Raw genomic sequence first — 6,150 nt, 5'->3', positions numbered from 1 at the left:
AGGAAAGATGTCCTCTGACTGTAGAAGGAACGCACCAGTGGGGCGCCTGGGTGGCGCAGTCGGTTAAGCGTCCGGCTTCAGCCAGGTCACGATCTCGCGGTCCGGGAGTTCGAGCCCCGCGTCGGGCTCTGGGCTGATGGCTTGGAGCCTGTTTCCGATTCTGTGTCTCCCTCTCTCTCTGCCCCTCCCCCGTTCATGCTCTGTCTCTCTCTGTCCCAAAAATAAATAAACGTTGAAAAAAAAATTTTTTTTTTTTTTAAAAAAGAAGGAACGCACCAGGAAGTAAGGACATGCGGGCCGTGGACACAGACCTGAAACGCAGAAGAGCAGCGAAGGGAGATGTCAGAGTGACAGCTGTGCCCCAAGTCCTGACACAAGTGACAGGAATGCCGACGTCGTCGCTTTACCGCCTCGCGGGCTTCTCAGTCTGCCGAAACCACGTAAGGACGTGGCCCAGCAAAACAAGATGGAAACTGAGGAAGAGGAAGGCGGGGGACCCAGGACAGGGAGCACAAACCAGGAGAAAGGCAAACAGAATTCCGAGGATGACAGCTGAAAGGGATGTCCCAGAGAGGAGGACCACGGGCGTCTCAGGGAGGGACGCAGCGGAAAAGAAGAGGAAACTGACCTAGTCCCTCGTGGGGTTAACCTCGTGGGGAGTTGGGGAGTGTGGGTAGGCACAAAATAAGTGAACACCATCAACGAAAGCAACCATTCACTTCAGGGGGGAAAGTTAAGAAAGGAAGCAAACGCTGTCAGCACACGGCAAGGCGTGCCTCGACTTCCAGAGCCTCATCCGGTGACGACATCAGCCCAACTTGAACTCCAGGATCTTGCCAACTAAATCAGATTCAAGTGCTGTCGAGGCTGCATGGGCATGGTTGCTCCCGACCTGAGGAACTAGGGACTAGAGTTCACCCTGCCCACCCAACACACACGGCGACGGGAAGGGACAGGACACCTGTCATCAGTCACCCCACATAGCAGTCGCTGGTCTGTAGCAGTTCTGAAATCCAGCCGGGCACCTGCTACTACTGTCTCAGACTCTGGGAGCAGGGAGTGTGGCTTGGCTAGCATCCCTGGAAGCGGTTCGTCATGACTCTCAGCCCCACCCTCCAAGCTTTGGGCTCCGGTCTCTGAATCACCCGTCCTTTTCCATCGGAAATGTCCACGTCTGTAGATGAATAGTTTTCTCTGCCAACCTGTTTCTTGTCTGTGGAAAGTTGGGAAGCTAAAGAACATTCAAGCTTCTACCGTGTGCCCACTTCTCCTGAGGAACAGTGGAGGCCAGAAGACAATGGAACATCCTCACAGGGGAACATCATCAAGCCATAATTCCACTGAACCCGTATCCGATGAAACTATTCTCCAAGAATGGGAGGCAAGACACAATTTCGGCGGAGTAAAAACTAAGAGAATGTGTTGCCAATAGGCTTGCCTACAAGAGAGGCTAAAGGAGGGCTTCAGGCCAAGGATAAATGACCCCAGATGAAATCACACATCTTCAGAAAGTGGTGAGGAGCCCTGGAAATGGAAATTATGTTGGTAAATATAAAATACTGGGGTTTTTTTTCCTCTTAATTTCTTTCAAGTGCAGGAGCATTTATTTTTTTTAATGTTTATTTATTTTGAGACAGAGAGAGACAGAGCATGAACGGGGGAGGGGCAGAGAGAGAGGGAGACACAGAACCGGAAGCAGGCTCCAGGCTCTGAGCCATCAGCCCAGAGCCTGACGCGGGGCTCGAACTCACGGAACGTGACATCGTGACCTGAGCCACCCAGGCGCCCCTAAAGTTCAGGAGCATTTAAAGCCAAAATTATAAATATCTTTTTAATGTTTATTTGGGGGGGGAGGGAGGGAGAGAGAGAGAGAGAGAGAGAGAGAGAGAGAGAGAGAGAGGGAGCCAGAGAGGGGCAGAGAGAGGGGGGGAGAAAGAGAGAATCCCAAGCAGGCACCTCTCTGTCAGCATAGAGCCTGACACAGGGCTTGAACTCATGAACCGTGAAATCATGACTGGACCCCAAATCAAGAGTTGGACGCTCAACGGACTGAGCTCCCCAGGTACTCCCCAAAACTATTAGTAAAGTAATTAATTTTAAAAAGGGGCACCTGGGGGGCTCAGTTGGTTGAGAGTCTGACTCTTGATTTTGGCTCAAGTCATGATCCCAGCGCCGTGGGATCGAGCCTGCTTGAGGTTTTCTCTTTCTCTCTCTCTCTCTCTCTCTCTCTCTCTCTCTCTCTCTCCCGCTCTGCTCCTCTCCCCCACCCCCCATAAAACAAACAAACAAATAAATAAAATAGTTTGGGATCCAAAACATGTAGATATATATGACAACTACAAAATAAAGTACAGGGTGAAGAAACTGAGCCTGTATCATTGCAACTTTTATCAGTTTCCATGCCGTGGTGTGCTGTCAACCGTAAGTAGACTGTGATAAGTTAATAATTTTCACTTTTTACCTCTGTTATTGGGGGATCTCACGTAGTTAACCCAAACTCCCAGTAACCGATACCTTGTTAGGAGCCTTACGTGTTAAATTCTTAGAAGATACCCAACACTCTGGATTTCACTGGTTTGTATGAGAATGTTCACCCTGGCTAAAAATTATGTGAAACTTGTGTACCTGGAATTTCTCTCTGACTCTGACCCAAACGGGAGATAAAACAGCCCATTCATTTTGAGAAGCCACTCGATAGAAGTTGACGGATCTGATGCTTGACATCTGTTCTCCTGGTTAGGCCTCGGCTGATTACAAAATTGAATGCAAAATACGTTCCACTGTTTCTCACAATACTTGTGATTGTTCTCGGACCATTCTGACCTCTGCACTGTTTGATATTAGGTGATTAAATATTGCCACAGAACCTTTATTCTGAACAGGCATCCAGCAGGTCACACAGGGTCATCATAAGTCTCACGGGCAAAGGTGGTCTTTTCAGAGCTTGGTTTTTTTAGGCGGGGGTGAGAAATTCTAATGAGGGAAACCGTGCACACCTGGGTGAACCGAGAAGGGGCTGACAGGTGACAGGACGAGGACAGGTATCACAGGGCCTGCCACCTTTGCTCCACCACGGGATTCTCGTGATTTTCTCAGCATCCATAAACAACGGTTGTCTCTGATGCCTCTAGAAGACCTACTCGGGGACGGAACGACCAGACTTACCTTTCCGCTAATTAATATACCTCGCAAAATGTACCAAATAGATTCGCCTTTGCTAGACTGTATAGTTTGTCCCTTCTCTTTTTCTCTCTTAATATTTATCTATTTATTTATTCATCCACCTTTTATGAAGTATGATTGACAAATAAAAATTGCATGTATTTAAGGTGTACAATGTGATTTCATATGCGTGTATATTGTGAAATGATTATGAAAATCAAGGTAATTAACACATCCATCATCTCCCTTGGTTACCGTTTTGGGGTGTAATCTCTTAGCAAATTTCAAGCATGACAATACAGTGTTATTAACTATACTTACCGTGCTGTGCCTTAGATCCCTAGAACTTACTCATTTACAACCGGAGGTTTGTCCCCTTTGACCAATGTTTCCCCATTTGCCCCAGCCCCCAGCCCCAGTAACCACCACTCTGCTCCTCTGAACGTGACCTTTGCAGATTTCACATATAAGTGAGATCATACAAGTCTTTCTGTGTTCCTGACACATTCTGTATATATTGTGTATATTCTAACAGATACACACAAATGCATCTTTTTCCAATGTCACTTCAAATCAGTGGGGAATGAAAAGATTATTCGGTAGACATCACTGAAAAAAGTGAGCTAATACATTTGTACAGACATCTCTCTGTACTTTCTATCATTCATAAAAATGTTTTTAAAACCCTAAACGATAAGCATATTGGAAGAAAACACAGAATGTGTTTACAACCTTGGAATACGGAAACAATGCAAATATCATAAAGATTAAAAACATAAATGTAAAAGCTATTCAAAGGCAGTTTTATGTTTTTGAATTTGTCCTATGGTTTGCTTAAAAAGAAGAATCTCGGGGGAACGATTTTGAGTCATACATTCAGCTAGATAATAACCTTGGGCAAGAGAGAGAGAGAGAAAGAGAGCCTATGTGTGTTTGAAGAGAGTTTCGGGCATGGGACCAGTGGGGACCAGGTGTGGAGTCAGGAGCCGTCGGCCATACAGTGGAATCAGTCTTCCTTTCTGGCTGCATCCCGGAAGGAAGGTGGAGATAAACAGATGAAAAGCTGAGTGTCACGCAGACACGGAGCTCGTGACGGGAGAATCATACAGAACACGCCCTGACCCCACCGCTGACCGTTCCTGTTCAGCCTTCCGAGCGACCTCCCTCGGCCGCCTCCTTAGCTCTCTGTTCTAGCCCGGGCTCCCGGGCCCTCTACCAACACGGGCCTTTGCCTGGGCGGTTTGTCAGCCCGGGAGCCCCACCCTCTTCCTTCTTTTGACAACTTCCCTCTGCCTACGAGCCCCCACGAGTCCTGGCTGTGTTACAGCTGCCTCGCCTCCTCCAGAAAGAATGAGTCACCCTTTGGCACTTTGATCTGCCCTTTTCAGTACACTTATCACACTCACAGTAATTGTCTCTTTACTATCTCTTGCCCCATTAGATTGAACTCCCTGGGGCCATGCGTTGTGGCTCACACTCACCTGCTACCCCATCCCTCTTCAGGTCCGACACCGTGGGTGCTGAACAAAGTCCCGAGTGAACAGGCTGGTCTCCTGGTTTCCGTTCATTCCTGTCCTCAAGTTGTCCTCCGTACGGGCCTGATTTTCATCTGAAAGCAAAATTTGGATTGTATCACCCCAATTCAAAATCCTTTCCTGGCTGACATTCACCACGGAGACTCGATTGTTGGCATTCAAGGCCTTGCACGCGGACCGCGGAGGCTGTTAGGACAATTAGAGAAAGGTGAGAGTCACAGTCAGGGTCAGGATGAGGCAAGCTGACCTTAAGGAAACGGAGAGCCCCGTGTAGCACATAATTTCCCACCTCCCTTCTCCAAACATGCATTCAGCACCATAGTCGGGACCTGCATGAGGCCTGAATAAGGACTTTATTCAGTGGTTATGCCCCTATGCTGGTCCAAAACAGACCTGGGCCTTGTTTACTGGTCTGTCCATCCAGGCCATTGTCTGACTCAAGTGGTGTGCTGGTGAATGTTTAACAACCAGCTCTGGGGGAGTCAGCTGGGGGTGCAGTGAAAATTAATAAAAGGAAACCTCCTTTAAATGGAGCCGAGAGGCCAGCAGGGGGCAGTCTCAGCCCGGTCACAGGTGAATAGCGGACCCAAAAGGGAGACTCACACCTCGCAGGTGGATGCTAATTTACTACCCTACCACGAAGGTTTTCTCCTCCCCTGGCAACAGCCCAGCCAATGAGAGCATGTCACAGCCCGGCTATGGAGGGTCTGTCACAGCCTAGCCAATGAGAAGATTCCATAGTTAGAAATCCGTTTACTCCAAGGGCCTTTTAGTTTACAACAGCCCTCCCCACCTCCCCCTTTCTTCCTTTGTTCCCTGACTCGCCCGTGCCTTAACCTTCCGGAGCTGAGGTCGTTGAATGTGGAGTTGGGAGTAAATGTACCAAGCACATCGGCCCGACATAACAGACACAGAAATCTCAAGTATATAGATAATAGTAAAAAGCAACAAAATTATTAGTAAGGGACACATTTTTATTTGCTACCTTTGTTTTTAATGCGATCTATTTCGGGGCGCCTGAGCGACTCAGTCGGTTAAGCGCCTGCCTTCAGCTCAGGTCATGATCTCAGTTTGTGGGCTCGAGCCCCGCGTCGGGCTCCGCGCTGACAGCTCAGAGCCTGGAGCCTGCCTCGGATTCCGTGTCTCCCTCTCTCTCTGCCCCTCTCCCGCTTGCGCTGTCTCAGAAATAAATGAACCTTAAAACTTTTTTTTTTTAATGCGATCTATTTAACGGTAAGTTTACAGAATTCAGTTTTTAAGAATGACTTTTAAAGATCGTGAACATCTGACGGCCAGCTTGCAAAATTCTGAAAATATAACCAGGGGCTCCAGCGACTCCGGACAAGCCGGTGCCAGCACACCATCGCCCCACCCCCAATTTTTGACGGTTCGCATTCGGCCTCTTGCGCGGGGCATCTAAGAGCCGGGAGACTCCGGGCCGAGCGGAGGCACG

Source organism: Prionailurus bengalensis, chromosome E3 (genome assembly GCF_016509475.1).
Source record: "Prionailurus bengalensis isolate Pbe53 chromosome E3, Fcat_Pben_1.1_paternal_pri, whole genome shotgun sequence".
NCBI classification, from domain to species: domain Eukaryota; kingdom Metazoa; phylum Chordata; class Mammalia; order Carnivora; family Felidae; genus Prionailurus; species Prionailurus bengalensis.
This window is presented reverse-complemented; position numbering follows the sequence as displayed.